Source organism: Pteronotus mesoamericanus, unplaced genomic scaffold (genome assembly GCF_021234165.1).
Source record: "Pteronotus mesoamericanus isolate MK-2021 breed Mesoamerican mustached bat unplaced genomic scaffold, CSHL_Meso_final scaffold_651, whole genome shotgun sequence".
Taxonomy (NCBI): Eukaryota; Metazoa; Chordata; class Mammalia; order Chiroptera; family Mormoopidae; genus Pteronotus; species Pteronotus mesoamericanus.
The window spans coordinates 44824479-44842363 of NW_026555325.1; the positions used below are offsets into that span (position 1 = coordinate 44824479).

At 31.7% G+C, this 17885-nt stretch overlaps 1 protein-coding gene across 7 annotated transcripts in view; it reads right to left on the reverse strand.

Annotated features, from left to right (window-relative positions):
* CALCRL (calcitonin receptor like receptor) overlaps nucleotides 1-12748 on the reverse strand; it is an 89985-nt gene extending 77237 nt beyond the window's left edge. For 5 of the 7 annotated variants that reach the window (XM_054562619.1, XM_054562614.1, XM_054562612.1 and 2 more), the window contains exon 1: nucleotides 12517-12748. The gene's annotated coding sequence lies outside the window, so the exon portion shown is untranslated. Of the gene's footprint in view, nucleotides 1-4676; nucleotides 4996-10574; nucleotides 10681-12516 lie in introns of those variants that run through there. The other 2 variants (XM_054562618.1, XM_054562617.1) reach the window with 2 other exon arrangements.
* Nucleotides 12749-17885: the final 5137 nt, after the last annotated feature.

Sequence of the window (17885 nt, forward strand, 5' to 3'; positions counted from 1 at the left end):
GCTTTTAGTTTAAAATCTGGTCAGTTTCTTATTACAGAATATGTTGAAGGGCAGTGAAATTACAACCTCGGTGCATTTTATATATGTATTTTCTCAAATGTTATGGAAGTATTTTGAGATTCAGTCTTTCTCAAAAGAAAATTATTGTTTTCATGAATGATTTATACATATCTGGGCTCAGATTCTAGGTAGGTGAACAAGTAGCATTTTGTTTTAAAAGCAAATTAAGTTAGCTAGATAAGTCTCAAACGTATGGCAAATGTAAATTAGAAAAGAGAAATATTATTATACCTTGTGAATTGTGTCAATTCGGGGGAAATGTTTGGTGATAATCCATCATGAGACTCTCAGGCAAATCATGATTTTATTTAATAACATATATATATGTATATATGTGTATATACATTTAAATTTATAAAATAGTACCTTGGCTTTAAGTATCAAAAACTTTCCAAATTATCCAATGATGAAAAGCCATTCACAGCTGGCATTATTTTTAGAATTATATATAAATATTTAATAATCAATAGCTTTAAAAGTTTTGATAAAGTATAAATTAACAAATATGTACCTTATTACTTATCAAACAGATGTACAATTTTTTGGCAATTATGTATAATTTGTATTCTACCATATTGCTTTTTTGTAGGGTTTATTTTCTTTCCTTCAATTTCACTGCTAAGTTTTCCTTTTTCCCTCCTTCTATAGACTTTTTGTGCTATTGTTCAGAAGAGCAGTAAGTAATGGAGTAAGGCTTTTGTTGGGAGGCAACAGTTAGCAACTCTGCCAGTTTCAACAAGAAATTCTGCCAATTTCAGCCAGTTGGGCCATTTGGGGAAATGCTTCAAAATTTTGTGTTAAAATATTGAGCAACCTTCTCATGTACCCTAGTGCGAAAGGTCACCCCTTAAAATTCAGTGAAACCTGAACACTTATTTAGTGTTACAGAGGCATCTTTGCTAATTTATTTCTCTTTTTAAAAAAACAGCAAAGGAATAAATATTAGGTTGACTTAAGAATAATAAAATGATAATTAGTTTCTGAATATTTTTCTTTGGCAATGTGTAGTGATTCTAATAGCTCCAGAATTTCAGCCTGAGAATCAAATGTATACTGCATAGAAAAATCACATAAAATCACTATCAAGTTTCCTATGGAGACTAATATAATGAAATATATTAATTCATTTAATCATTTTTTAAGAATGTTATTGAATTTATTGAGGTAACATCAGTTAATAAAATTATGTTTCATGTGTACAGTTCTATAATACATCATCTGTATATTGTGCTGTGTATTCGCCACCCTCAGTCAAGTCTCTTTCCAACACCATTTATTCCCTCTTTATCTTCTTTACTTTCCTCTCCCCACAGACCCTCTGGTAATCACCACACTGTTGTCTGTGTCTATGAGTATTTACTTTTTGCTTAATCCCTTTATCTTTATCAACCAGCCCTGCAAATCCTCTCCCTTCTAACAGTTTTATGTCTGTTTTCAGTACCTATGAGTTTGTCTTGATTTTGCTTGTTAGTTTAGTTTTTTCATTAGGTTCCACATATGAGTGAAATCATATGGTATTTGTCTTTCTCTTGAGTGGTTCATTTCATTTATCATAATGCTCTTCAGGTTCATCCATGCTGTCACAGAAGGGTAAGATTTCCCTCTCTTTTATGGCAGAGTAGTATTCAATTGTGTAAATGTGCCACAGTCTTTTTATCCAGTCATCTATTGATGTTCACTTGGGTTGCTTACAAATCTTGTCTATTGTAAATAACACTGCAGTGAACATAGGGAGTGCACATATTCTTTCTAATCAGTGTTTTAGGTTTTCTGGGATATATTCTCAGAAGTGGAACTGCTAAATTTTAAACACCAGTCATTTACAGACATTTATCTAGGTGCTTAAGATGTATTAGTAGGAAAAAAAACAGGCAGAAATGCTTGTACTTGTGGAGCTTACATGTTAATGATATGGATAGAAAACAGTAACATAAAAAATATGTCAATTATAGTAGGTGGTTTGTTGCAAAGTGACTTCTGTTATAAGAAAAAATCAAAACTAAAAAAACTGAGGCTGAGCAAGATGATTGTGATGGTGTAGGTATAGACTTTTAAAAAGTGATTAGAATAAGCCCTATGGAAAAGTTTATTTCTGAGTAAAGACTACAGGGAGGAGGGACTCAGGCAGATGGATATCTGGGGGAAGAGTATTTCATGTTCATTAAAAAAAACCCCACAGATAATTTTAAATCCTCTTTTAGATAATAAGCTTACCTTCCTTTAAATTTCTGCCAATTGATATTAGAAGTACTACCAAAAAATAAGCTTGTATGGAGGTGAAGGACTCAATAAAAAGAAGAGACACTAAAATCTGGCATCCAAAAAACATAAGCTAACAATAAGAAAAGTTTTCATTTTTTTTTCATGTTCAAGTGTTATAATGATGGATATGTAATGAAGAGTAGAGAGTAATGAAGAGTGGATATGTGAAGAAAACATGATAAATTTAAAAAGTTACTCAGATAATTTATTCAAATAAATATTTCCTCATTAACTTCTATTATCTTCTATATCGATAAAGTAATATGATACACATCGATCTCTGGTGTTTATTATAACTTAATTTAATTCCAAAGAGCTATTTAAATTGGAGTTTATATACTCAGCTCTCTGGATAGAAAAGCTAAAAATTGTATTTATAGGCTTTTCCTTCCATGATTATAACATTATGCAATTATGTCTGGAAGAAAAACATACACCAGGATGTAGGACAATACTTGAAGTCTAAACAATTTTGAGTGATTAGGAGCAATGTATTGTCTAAGTGTAACAATCTAACTTTTTTTTAAGCACATGCTATTTCTAGACCTACATCACAGTTAGACTTAATGAAAACCTCTAAGGACAAGTTGAACTAGAGTCTTCTGCTTCTAAGTTAAGAATCAGGGAGACATATTTAGCTTATTCAGGTCTTTAGCTTCAGAAACTACATATAATTTATAAGTTTTGAACATGTAGTCTTTTATGATGCATATAGTACTAGAATTGAGATAGTTGAGAATTTATAATCTTGACTATGCAGACTTTTATAGTTACTGGCATCATGACAGTTGAGAACTCGGTGAACAAACTTAGCTTTCAAGCTAATCTGAAAAATTACACAGTTAATGGATGTATAAAAGGATGTATGTATACATATACATCCTTTTTTAAGGATGTTTGAATTATACAAAAACGCAAATATAAACTGTTAAGTTTGATATTTTTATTTGCAAGAAAGTAGGCTGGAATCTGGTATTAAGTATGCACATATATTAATTTTAGGATCAAAAGACTGTAAGTCTTTAAAAATAAGTTTTGAGCTGATAACATGGAATGCAGAAAAGGAAATTCTTTTGGAAAATGTATAATTAAAGAAGTTAACTGTTGTGAATAATTCAATTAGTTAAAATGTTAACAATATTTAGGAAAATTTTTTTTATGGATTTCATTCCAATCAGCTTGATTTAAATATTAATACTTGCTCACATCTCATTTGAAGGACTTTCTTTTCAAATTAAAGGAAGGGAAGGGGAAAGTCAAGGAACATATAGCAAGGACTCATGGACAAAACCAAAGGGGAAGAGCTGAGGGAGGGAAGAAGAGAGGGGGCAAGGGAAAGTGGTGGGGGCTAGGTAGAGACAAATGTATTTGAAAAAATAAATTAAAATAAAATTTAAAAAAAGTTTTACTCTTAAGAATAACACTTTATTAACCATATTTTCTGTGTCTTAAAATTGAACAATATTTGATACATGGGTGTGACATTAATAATTGATTTGGGCGCAAGGAATTCTTTCTGTTAAATCATGAAATGTCAAAGTTATTTAGAAGCAGATGAAAAGAAGGTATTTCAGAATATATTAACAAAAGCACATAATATTATGAACTAAATGAATTTATTAGATTGTTCTTTAATTTATGTTTTCTTCAATTTAAAATTTCCAAGTACAATAAATATATAGAGAAAAAATTTGATTTATCAAGTTTTTTCATTTTAGAAAACACCTTAGTGAAGGTTTTCAGTCTTTATCTTGTGACAAGATGAAAAAGAGTGGCAGCCAACAGTGTAAGTGGCGTTGATATTATCCGGAGTAGGGGTCTTATCTTGCCTACCTCTAACACCTAGCATAGGACTTGCTACATCATGAGTGCTTGCTAAACTGAGGGTCATGCAATTTGGCCCTAGAACCCCAATCTTTCTGATTATAATAAGATAAAAAAAATCATATATTTATTTTAAGCCATGTGTACACTATTGTGACCACTTTGAAAATAATAATATATTGGTGAGTTAGTTTCATATAATACTGTTTCAAATAGGCAAAATAATTTAAAGCAATAATGGCATAGTCCTATGAGTTAAAATACAGCTCTTCTCTAATAGGGTTAAATTCTGGTATGAACAAAATTTTTCCCAAATAAAATACACTGCAATAAGGACATATTTTAATTTGGTAACAGGAAGAGCGATTCTGGAAAGTCTTATGTTTATCACATAAAAGACATGCTACTCTTGACTACCTGAGACCAGAAGTAGCTCTTACGCCTATGGCTTGGAGAAAAGTGAGGGTTAGACAGGTGTGGGTGAGGAGATTCAGTAAGAGAGGGGGAGGAGAAGGGAGTTGAGAAATTACCAGACTGCAAAATCTATCTGCTATATGGTGTCTCCCTGGAGCTCTGCTGTGTTGCCCTCTGGTTGATGAAAATAATCTTACAGGCCATTTGTTTCTGATGCCCATGTTTGTTGTCTGATAAGTACCTGGGGTGGCTGAAAAATATATACATACAGTTTAGCTCATTCAAAAAGAATAATTGTCATGAGAATTAATTAGCACAGGTTCATAAATATGAGTCTGAGAACTCTTAATGGGTCCATCAAAAAGTAAAGTCCTTGAAACTCATACAACTATATGCGAAATGTGAGTCCCTACAAATATAAAATAGTTTTTATTTTTCTGGAGAGAGCTTATAGTTTTTATTACATTCAAATTGCATGGACCATAATTCATACTTATTCAAAGCAAAATTTTAGAATCAATTATGTTAAACCAAAATGTAAGTGGGTGTTTATGATCCTGTTGCACAGTACTTTCATCAAGTTTTTGAAGTATAATACATGAGAAAGAATAAATGTCTACCATTAGGCAGTGGTAAGAAGTCCTTGCAGTAAAAACATTTTTGCAAAAGCAAAATAGCCACCAAAATTTTGGAACCCTGAAAATTGAGTTTAATTTGATCATTCTTAATGTTCTTTTAATTTTGAGCTTCTGCAGTTTTATAGCAGTCAAAACTGAACATTTCTGCAGAGATATCTAAATTTATTTTTAACGTACAACAGTCTACAACATCCACATAAACAACATGCATAAACTCACTTTATTATCTTATGTTACAATGAGTTTAAATTAGGTGGATCATTATCTTCATTTGACTTTGTATAGCATCAATAATAAGAGGTCTAAGATATATAATATATGCAATAGCACAACAAAATAGGATTTAGGGCCACAGTAGACGTAGTTAAAATTAGAGATTTTTCAATGATAATTGTTTGACTTTGGGCATACCATGTAATTCTCTGAGCTTAATGTGTAAAAGAATGAAAAAAAATTCTGTTTAATATACATTTTTAACTTGTTTAAATGAAGAAACTTTTTAAGTACTCAAGTTTTATAGAAATTGTGATTAACAAAATTAATTTTATTAGGTTCTGGAATATTTCCAAGATGGCAAGAGTGTGATCACTCTAAAGACCTTAGTTACAAACCATACTTGTTCATTTTCCCTGTCTTTTGCAAAGGATGTATTCTAATTGCTTGTATGTTGATTGTGGAATGAGTTTTTTAATAGAAATAAATTATATCTTTAGCTTTGTATATAAAAGATTTATGATAAGCACTACAATTTGTTGAACACCTACTAAGCCTCAAGTGCTGTGCTAAACATTTCCCATGTATTGCTTCATCTATTCCTCACAAAACCTTATAAAGCATTCGGATTATCAATACCATTTTACAGATAAGAAAAGGGAAATAATAAGAGGTGAATTTGGGGTTCATACATAGAAGACCTGAGTCCAAAGTACATTAACATGCACTTATATAGCTTATATTTTAACTGTGGTGTTTAATTTTTTAATTTTCTTGCAATTGATAAGAAAGTAGGGAAAAAAACATAATTTCCTGTTGAGCACATAAACCCATGGATTAACCAGGAAATTTAAGATTATTTAATTTACCATTGTTTCAACACAATGGAACATTCTACACTTGAGCCTGAGATTCTGGGAATAGCATCCATTCACACCAGGAATGACTAGACCAGCAACCAACTGGAAAAGGAAGCCGGGTGGTTAGGAGCATGAGCTTTGAGGCCAGATGGCTTGGATTCAAGTCCTGGCTATGCCACTCTACCTGTGTGATCTTAGACTGTTACTTAGGATCTCTGTGCTTCAGTTTTGGAGTTTCTTATCTGCAAACAAACATAAGAATATCCCTAGGGCTTTGGGAAGATTAACTGAGTTTATACCTTAGTAATTAATAATGGACATGGCACATGACACATGAGAACCCTCCACATTAAATAATCTTTGCAGCAGCAAGCCACCCTTTAAAAACGGTTCTTTTGTATGAGTACAGCATGGAGAAATTCAGCCACTACTGACTTCAGGAGAGAGTGCTACAGCAGGGAAGGCAGACTCTCCTGTTTGAGGCAAAAAAAAAAAGATTTATTTGTCCCTCAGAACTCAGAGATATGTACCCAATAAAGCATCCACCATCTAATAAATGTTAAGGACCACAGGGTAAAGCTGAGGATAAATATATATATATTTAACCAAACAAACCTGACAAGTCCCAAGATATTTTAGCTAACTGGGAGTTTAAGGAAATTGTGTTTTACACATTTAAAATGTAGCACTGTCCTTACTACACACGACAGGAAGGCTGCCTAGAGTGTACTCCATTCCAGGCAGCTGCTTCTATACCTAAATTCTATAATACAAATGCATGTTTTATTTTTTCCTTAGCTAATAAAATATATTGGCATGTCTTAAAAGAAAATTTAAAGCAAAAAATTTTCATCAAAAGTAAATTTTTAAAGAAGACATAAGTATCGTAGATTGGTTAATAAAACATTTAAATGTATTACTCTGATACAAGGTTTCCATTATCTAAGTAAAAACAAGCCTCTTAATTTGCCTCACATTTGAAAGTAACTACAGAATAAACAATCTCCCCCCCTACCACCAAATCACAATTTCATACTGACTTTTTTTTTTTTTTATATAGAGAAAGATGAAGGAGAGAGAGAGAAAAACATCAGCTTGCTGTTCTACCTATTCATGCATGCATTGGTTGATTTTTGTGTGCGCCCTGACCGAGAAACTCGCAACCTTGGCTATCGGGATGGTGCTCTGACCAACCAAGCTACCCAGTCAGGGCTTTGACAAGATTCTTTTCCCATAGTCATAATCCACCTCACTTTCTGTTATGATGTTATATATTTTTCTCCACTTCTGAAGCAAATTTCCAATTTCTCATTTAAATTATCCTGGGAAAGGAGGCAAAATAGATGCGTTTGCCCAAGTAGCTGTAAAATGATTGATTCAAGTTAATGGATATAGGTTCAAATTTATTCTTATTTTTAAAATTTAAGAAATCAGTAATTGGATATAAGACAAATTTACCTCGGTTTTGACTGATAAAACTAAGCTTGAGTGCTCATGAGTGTGTTGATGATCGCCCATGTGACTAAACTATAAGGAGGGAGGTGCTCTTATAAGTCATCTAAGTGTTACTTAACTGTATCACTGCTACTTAACATACCTAAAGACATGCTCAGAAGTAACTATGGTTTCATGAGAAACATAATGAGCTCAGGTTAACCTAAAACTAATAGAGAAATAACTACAGATTTATGTAAAATTCTATGCTATTTTTAAAAATTAAAATTATTTTATATTAAGAGAAATAAAATTTCCCTGAAAATTAGGCCTCATCTAATAACCTCAACAGAGCACAGAGCTGTAGCCTCATACCATAGGAGTTATTTATTTATTTAGATTTATGATGGGTTGAGTTGAGATTTTTCTTTTTAATTGCACTAATATAAAAAATATCATATATTTATTTTAAACCATACGTACACTATTGTGATTACTTTGAAAATAATAATATATTGGTGAGTTAGCTTCCCACAAAACTGTTTCAGATAGGCAAAATAATGACGCAAGAAGTCCTACAAAAATATTGGCAATTTAACATCTAAAAATAAGAGTACTACCTTAATATACATAAATCTTAACTCAGATCACAGCAAGTGTGACTCTATTTTATTTTTTAATAATAAAGAATAGGACTTTTATTGTGTTTTTAAATATTAAATTTATTTCCTTTGTTTCATAAAATAATATCAAATTAAAAAATGAATTTGATTTTGAGATTTCTCAAATATGCAAAAATGCAGGGATTATTTGATTTTATGAACAATATTATAATCTCTTTTTAAATTTTATTTATTCATTTACAGAGAGAGGGTACGGGAGGGAGAAAGAGAGGTAGAAAAACATCAATGTGTGGTTGCCTCTCATGTGCCCCCTACTGAGAACCTGGCCCACAACCCAGGCATGTGCCCTGGCTGGGAATCGAGCCGGCAACCCATTGGTCCGCAGGCCGGCACTCAATCCACTGAGCCCCACCAGCCAGGGCAATTACAGTCTTCATTAGATATAAAAAAGACCTGGATTTATTAAAGACTTTCTGCTTAAATTGGAATTTAAATATGATGCATAATAATATTTTCTATTATTTAAATGGATTTTGTTGATTTAATTGTTACATTTAATTCATAGGTGTTTTTTTTTACTAAATCATGTTAATATTTATATTCCAAATTTTATATTAAATGTATTCTACTTATTGTTTCTTCAATTTTATACTTTAAGACTACGTGTCTTCAAAATTATAAGCCAATTTATAAGTAGGTAAACTAAAATTAAGATGTGAAAACTATCCAAATAATTTGAGTTGCATATTTGCTATTGATAAAAGAATTTGGGCAGGAATGATTGGTTTTCTATATGAATAAATAGAAAAATGATTGAGATAGTTGGTTAGTATGCAGATCTGATCTTGTATTTCTGGTAAATATTTTCTACATAATTGCATCAGAACATTCTCTGACCTTAAATGAGAGGATTTATTAAATCATTTAATGGTGTAGCATGGTAGAAATCCTTTAGTAGAAAAGAGAGCTTCCCCGAGGGATTAGAAACATTTATAGGTCACACATAGACTTCAAAACCAGACACAGACAAGTGTTTTAAATAGTTGTGTACTATTTTCCATTTTAAGTGTATTCTCTGACAGTCTAATTGAGTCAAGAAAAAAGAGGTGCTGCAAAATTGACTCTGAGTGTCTTTCTTAACATCATTGCAACCATACAGCTTATGTTTGTGGGTTAAAAGCTTCTCTGAACCTTAAACGAAGACAAGGAACAAAGCCAAGGACTTCCAATAATATTCTTTGAATATATTTGTTTCTGAAAAGTTGACGCCATAATCGTTATATCTCTAAAAGCAATTAGTTTTTCAAGCTGTATTCAAAGTCATAGAGCATGAAATAAATTTTCTTTAACAAGTCCTTATTTTAATAACTTAAAAATATTTTGCTAATTTTTCTATGAAGTTCTAGAACAATCCTTAAATATTAAGTTACTAATTTTAACCATGTAAAAAAAATTGAAAGCAAGTTATTGTTACAATGTTCCAAATGATCTGTTAAAAATATCTAATAATGATATTAAGTAAAGTTTCATGAGTTTTTACGTGTTTAGCAAAGTATTTTTCCAAATTAACACAAAGCATATACGGTAACCTTTTTAGTCTTAATATTATTTTTTTTCCTTGAAATTCAAACTTCTGTTATGGATGAAAAAATAATGGAAAAATGGTTTTCATAAATATGCTAAAGTGTAGACTCCATTTAAATCTCATTATATTTTAGGCATTACCAGTGAGTAAAACGCATACACCTTAGTTATTCTTTAACATAATTTTAAAATTAGGGGGAATGGGTGAAGAGGTGAGGGAATTAAGAAGTACAAATAGGTAGTTACAGAATAGCCATGTTCTAAAAAATGGAGTTGCCAGAGAACTTACAGGCATGACCCATGGACATGGCCAACGGTGTGGGGATTGCCTGCGGGAGTGGGAGATGCTGTGTGTAGCGGGGAAAGGGGGTAAAATTGGGACAACTGCAATAGCATAATCAATAAAATATAATTTAAAAAATCACAGGCCCAGGTTTTATTTTTTTTCTTTTACTTTTCTATTTTTTTTAAAACATATTCTAAACATTTACATATTTTAACTAATAAAAATAACATTTTAGCATGTGCTGATATATTTTTACAAAGACCTTGTAGCAATAACCAAAGCATATTTTTTGAAGATATTTGAATATTGTAGGTAAAACACGTTTTAGCTTGCATTATCCATGTAATTTCTCAGCTATGTGTTTCATTTTACTTACTTAGAACTGGCGTTAGACTCTGTGCATTGATTTTGTGATGTAATAGAGGTTAATATCATCTAGAAAAATAAATTAATTATTTATGGTTGAAAGCATACATTGATGCTCTGACATTCTCCTACCATTATAAAAGCAAACACCAAAATATAATTATGTGAATTTTTATTTCAAACTTTCAAACATTGGAAGTGTTTATTTCAAATGCTATTTTCTTAAATAATAAATCTTTGCCTAATGACTCTCAATATTCATTGCCTATTGTTTTGCAACAGTATTTTTTTAAAAAATAAATATAAGTCATAATATTAATATAGTTACAAAAATTTAATTAAATTATGCAAGGAAATTATAGGGTTTTTGTTAGCCATTAAGAAGAATTTAAAGAAGTTTGGGGAGTTCCAAACTTGATATTAACATAATACCTCCTTCTAAGAAAATAAACTAAATTAAAAATAACGTATTTTAATTTTTGTTACTAACCCATGTCATTGGGTTAGGCATTTAGTGTGTTCTTTCCATTTCCTCTTCTAATTCTCCAATGGCTATTTACAAGGTCACATTCTAAAAACACTTTTTCCATTTCTACCCATGTGTCAGGGAACTGAATACAATAAATAATAGAAAGGAGACAGGAAATCAGCAACAGTATTTTAGAAGAATCACAAAAATAAAACTTAGCTGAACTTTACATTATTTGGAGAAATTTATGGGAAAAAGATGAGCATAAAATTACCAAGGAATTACTCAGAAAATGAGTTTGTAGCCTACTATTAATGTGCTGGATTATAAGTGATTAAGCACAGCCTTTCTCCACTGAAGGGCATTTTGCAGAATGTATTTCATTTAATTAATAAAATGTATGCAAACTACGTCAACCAATATAACAGGACCTAAAACTGACATCTATTTTTTTATTAAGCAACAAATTTATGATCTTTCTATACCAATAATTTATGAAGTAAACTCTAGTTTCTTAGTGTCCAGGACAGTTTGTACTATTGAAAGAAGCATTAACAGATGTTTCATCTCTACATTTCAGTAACATCTATTCTGAAAACTCTTTCTTTTAAAATGCATACTTCAATTTTTCTGTTTATTAATTGGAAATACTAATTTGGGAAAACCTTGCTACTTTTTATCCACAGTTACCTCACTATCACACACTCCCCTCAAAAAATGGCAGAAGGATACCAGACAAATTGCAGTAACACATTCTATTAGCTAAAGATATTTGAAATTAGAGTTGACATAGAAATCTCAACATTTTCTCAGCCCTAGCTGTTTTTTTTTCCTTTGTAGTCCACCCCATTATCCAATACAGCGGAGGCAGTTCAGGTTTAGCCAAAGAGAGCTTTAAACACATCTGGCAACAATGAACAATGAAAATTCCATTAGTCCAACAGTTAGAGATAAAAAAAAGGTAAAAGAAATACAGGAGGCAAATATAATAAATCCAAAGTGATTACTTTCCTTTGAATTCTTCATTGTGTTCGATTACAGAGTGAGATTCTGAGACCCCAAAAGGAGTTGTTCTTTCACCCCTTTCTTAGAATACTGATTATATGGAAAGTTTAAAGACCCTTCCTGAGGTGAAAAATGTTTTCCAGCTGTTAAAACTCAAGCGTAGCTACTAGTAGAGCTAATTTTAAAAGGCATTGTTCCCTGAAAAGGGTATTTGTTTAGAAGTATGACTTTTAATTGACTTAGATTTTTATTACTTGCTAAATTCATTTTCTGGACTACCCCTGTACATGATATTGTCTAAGAATAAAATATTTTATATACATTTTGGGGTAATATACTGTGATTTCTTTAATGTGAAATAAATGAGAATATATTTCAGCATCATTTCAATGTCACTAAATTCTATAGTAGAAACATGGTCAAACTGCATGAGAACACTACTCAGAATATATATACTTATTTTGAAGAATGCACTTACCCCCAGTACAGCTTCTAAGGCAATTCTTGGTGAAATATTCTTAGGAGGGAATTTGATCTGAGATTCCACAGAAGAGATTTACCCCCAGGCAAGGTGGGGAAGCCTGAAAGCCTTGCAATGTGATCCTGCAGGCAGGGTGAGATCCAGTTAGCAGAGCTTGATGATCCTAAAGCAGGAGGTGACACTCTCTGCTGGAGAGAAAGGGTTGCTCTGAGTAGATTGGAAGTGTTGTCACATTGTAAGTGCTCAGCAGCAGAAGGGAAACATCAGAGCTTCCTGTTACATCACTCTGACCCCGCCTGCAGTTAGTGTTAGGTTACTTTCTTTCTCAAATAACTACCTCAGGAAAGCAGCACTCCTTTCTTATTCTGAGACAAGAGCAAGAAGCAGCCTGATTAGACAGAGATCATATGCTGTATGAATACATTGTTAGCAGCAAAAACTGGCTGGATTTCACCTTGACTGAGTTCTGTTAGAACTTGTCAAAGAGAGCTGCTTGTGATTTGAAGGAAATCTGAATATAATATTCTGTGCAAGAATTAAATGAGTTAGGGGAGCGTGTGTATGTGTGTTGAATTATACTTTATAACATACCCGAGGAAGTTCTTTATTTTCTTCATATATGAACACAGAAAAATAGTAACTGCATCCATCATAATTAATTATCTGATACAACTCATTAACTTGGAGCTTTGATAATCAGAGCTATTCCATGATCAGTTTTCCATGATAAATTGAAGAAATTTTATTCTGTAGATTTTTTAAACTTTTTTTGCTTTATTTTGATATTAGTATGTGTGTATTTTTCATGAACAAAACACTATGTATACATATACATATATAGAATTATTTTCCCTAAATGTGTATTAGAGAAAATAACTTTCTGAAAATGTATTCATAAATTTAAACAATTTGCACATATTTTTAAAATTTGGCTTATCATTTATAAAATTAAAAAGTATTTTATAATACATTTATACCTCAGAATAGACTTAACAAAAATGCATTTAATTTATACACATAATATTATTAAATAATTTAAATTTTGTAACATACATTAATTTTTTTAAAAAGCTTCACCTCAAAAGATAATTTTATTCCTATATGTTTAAAATACCATCTTCAGGGAAGAAAACTTTAAATTTGAAATGTACTTGTCTTATGATAATATGGTAAATGTGTGAAGATTCAACAGTAGTTATAATTCCTGAAACCTAAACAGCATTAAAAACTGCTTAATTTATATGAGGATAAATTTTCTTATCTGTAAACTGGAAAAGATGGATCAAATAATATCTACATCTCTTACATCTCTAAGACTTTGAATCAACAAACTATGTAACATTTAGAAGTAAGTAAGATATTGTGATGTTCATTCCATTCTTAGTAAAGTTGGGAATCAGAGGCACTGAGAAATTGGTAATTTACTGCAATTCTGAAACAAAATGAGATGCCCACACTCCTTGTATAGATAGACCAACAAAGGAAAACAAGGCTACATAATTTAAAGGGATATCATGCTTCTAAGGCACTATGCTCCTATTAACATTTTTATTACCTGGATCCATGGAATAAATAGTCTTTGATTTTAAGATCAATAGAATCAAGGTCAGTAAAAATACATACATATAAAAATAGGATACATACTAACCTCTATCAATTATAGTTAAACAAATTGTAAGAAGCTGAGTTATACCTATTTCGTTGCTGGGAGATAGAAAATAATCAATGGGTTAAATTGCCAGGGTATTTAATATTGTATTCCCAGTTACAGTTTGGTTGTTTTGCCTTGGGAGGCTGGTGAGATGCTTTTCAATTTTGAGCTATTTCCTTCAGCCCCTGAGAAGAAAAGTCAATGACGCAGATTATTAATGACTCCATTAAATAATGGCTCTTTAATCAGAATACCAATGTGAAAAGTCCCAGGTGAAAGCTTTGCTAAATTCTTCTGTGGAGAGAGCACACTGCTCAGGGAACCACTAATAAAGAAGTAGAAAGCCCTCGGGTTGGACCACAAGACATGAAATTCCAGGGCTGGTTCTGGTACTTTCTGGGAAGACCCAAAGGTCTTTCAACCTAAATGAAAGAACATTTTAGGTCTTGATGTTCCAGTCTTAAAATATGGACCAGAATCAAGTAGATTTTAATATCTGAATCATTTCTGTTCATGAATTCTCATCTCCATGCGCAGTATAATACTATCTGAAAGAGGCATCTGTTCTAGAAAGAGATCAATACATAGCTTTCCATTTAAATTATGAAAAACTTAATTGATTTTATTTGTCCAACACTAGTGAAGTCAAGTGAATTAAAAAAAATTATGTCATGAACTCATGTCATAAGACTCTTAAATTTTAAATGAATGCTCTTTCTCCTCTGCTATACATCAAGGGTATGCTTTCTGGAAAGCTAAAAGAAATTTAATATTTACATTAAAATTATTGGTCAGGCATATGGTTATAATCCATGAAGATCCTTGGGTAATTTTTATCACTATCATCTCTAAGCCTTATTTAGAAATAACAGGCGAACTGCACCACACTAATCAGATCCTTGAGAGCTGCCCTTATATTAAACTTTAGGTGAAATACATGGCATAAGGTCTTCCAGCAGCCACTTGGGGTATGAAGAAGGGACAAGTGAAAAGATAAAATGCAAACTCCTCAAGTGCACACTGAAACATGACAGCAAATATTTGGGAAATACAATAGAACAAAAATAAAAATATTTCAATAATCAATGAGATGATTCTTAAACAATGTGGCATTACTTTAACCTTATGTATTTCTCATATATAATCATTTTTTTCCAGGACAGATTGAAGACACTTGGAATCATTTACTAAGTAGTAATCAAGCCTATATTTTGAGTTAGATACTATACTAGTTGTGTTGGAAGTTTAAGAAAAATACAAAGTGCCCTGCTATCTAGTTGAGAATGAACATGCTATTTTCTATTAAAACCAAAGAGTTGATTTTTCACTCTAATTGTGCACATAATTCATCATCTTTAGGGACACTGTAATGTAGTTTTAAAATATTTGCTATGAATATGAATTGGAAAAGAGTAGAAAATGTTAAATTTGAAATGAGTAACATATCATTATATATAGATAAATAAAACTATTTACTGCTCTCTATATAGAATGTCTTATAGTATTTTAAAATGTGTTCTTCCAAGAGAATCAAACAACATATCAAAAACAATTGGCTAAAAATCTGTCTATTCTGTTCATTGATTCTTAAGTTCTGATGGATTTGGATTTCTAAGGAACTCATCATTTTCTCATAGATCGTCATGAGCTCTCCTCCTTCAGAAGGGGTACCTGATATTGGATATAAAGAGCTGGCACTGGCAAATGAGATATGGACTAATTAAAAATGAATATTTAAGTACAACCAAATTAAAAAAGCTCACTTCAACGAGGGTACAAAATGAACTTCCTTGGGGTAAACACTCTTAATTAGGGTGATCATATGCTCCAGAGTGCTAAGGCCGTCCCAGTTCATATTTCCATGCTCAAAATTGTCCTGGTTTGGATAAAAAATTACATATGGTCACCCTGGACATATTTATCCAAGTGGTACCTAAATACTGGGAATGAGTGAGTAATTCATTTGGGAAACTTAAAACCCCTTTCCCAGAAAAGTTTAAAACAGTTCTTCCTATTTCTAGGCTAATTTTAGTTGGCCTTGATAAAGACTCTCCTTTCATCTCTTTATATGTATTTTTGTGAATGTATTCGGAAATGCTTCTTATTTGCTGAATATCAATCTCAACTGCGACATAAGTGATTTATTTCAATTTGTGAGTATGCATGTTGACCTAAGTAGCATTTGATTAAATGACTGTGTCTCATATTTTACTTGAAAATTTAATTATTAAATTCTAAAGATGCCAAATAGTGTGAATGTTTTCCCAGTACAATTTTATTCAGCTATTGTCATACTTACATAACTTGTAAAATCATTTGCAATTATGATTTTTCTCTTCCATAATTCATTAACGTTTAACCACAATCTATTATATACAGTGAATGTTTTTAAATAAAAAGGAGTATAGAACTATATATAATGCATATATTAAAGCATAATATGATATATTTGCCTAAAATTTCTTAACCCCTTCGAGAAAGTATCAAATCCTTTTTCTATTTAGCGCTGAGGAGCTGGGTAGCTATAGTCTCATCCTGCCATCTAGTGTTAAACATTCTCAAATTACAAAAGTTACTCTGAACTGAAATCATACTAAAATCTGTTTTTGTATAATGAAAAATATATCCCACCAACTACGGAAGATTCCTAAGAAAACATTTTGATGTGCGTGATAACTAGAGTTATATGTGCAGGTACTTACTGTAGACTATACAGCTACAGTACCAATTTACATATTGTAGAAAAATATGTTTCATAAAATATTTAGATGCACAGGCAATCTTTAATGAAATAAATGTTAAAACATAAGTTAAACCAGACACATTAAAATGACATTCCACTTTTTGCCTTCCAATGTGTGCTTAAATATTTGAAATGATCTAAATGTAGACAATTTTGAAGACCTTGGCTAGGCTAAAGTGAACTAACTCCTATATATCTGGTCAGAGGTACAAATCAGATCCTCAAAATCCTACAATGGAGTGAAAGTTGTCTCTCACACCTGAAAAAAATAGGCCCTTACTATATTCAAACATGAAAAATATTTGTTCTAACCCTGTATGCTGGGAAAAAAAAAATCAGTCATTGGCTATAATCCTGTTCTAACAATACAGCTGACATTTTAGAAAGACAGTATTTGGGTACATAATAATTACCTCCGAGATTCATCTCTATAAATATATGTATCATTAGAAAGCAAAGTTTATAAACCACAGCTATCCATGGACACATATTAATTGATCATACTATGTGCAATGCATTTGGATAGAGACTGGAATCCAAAGTTTGGAAATAAGGACTTGGTTCTTGCTCTCAAGGAATGTACTTCCTACCCTAAAGTAGATATTTAGAAAACTATGCTTATTTTTGCTCATACTGTTCAAATACTCAGATGGCTAAGAAGACATATGCTCAGTGACTGAAACAGATCAGGACTGAGTAGACAGGAAGGCAGGATGAATGGAGAACCTACTTCTTACAGAAAAGCAGTTTCTCTGAAGGCAATAATTACTCTGGAAACTAAAAGGCAAGAAATATAAAGTATTCCTTCCTTGGTAAATCTTCCCAGAAGCAGAGATTGAGAGAAGGGTTTGGGTGCCCCTGATTATTGAGGCAGTGCTCTTTAGATTTTAGGGAAGAACATTAAGGGAGTAAATAAAACAGGGCTGGGAGTAAAGATGAGGTGAGCCAACCGCATCATCTCAGCTAAAATCT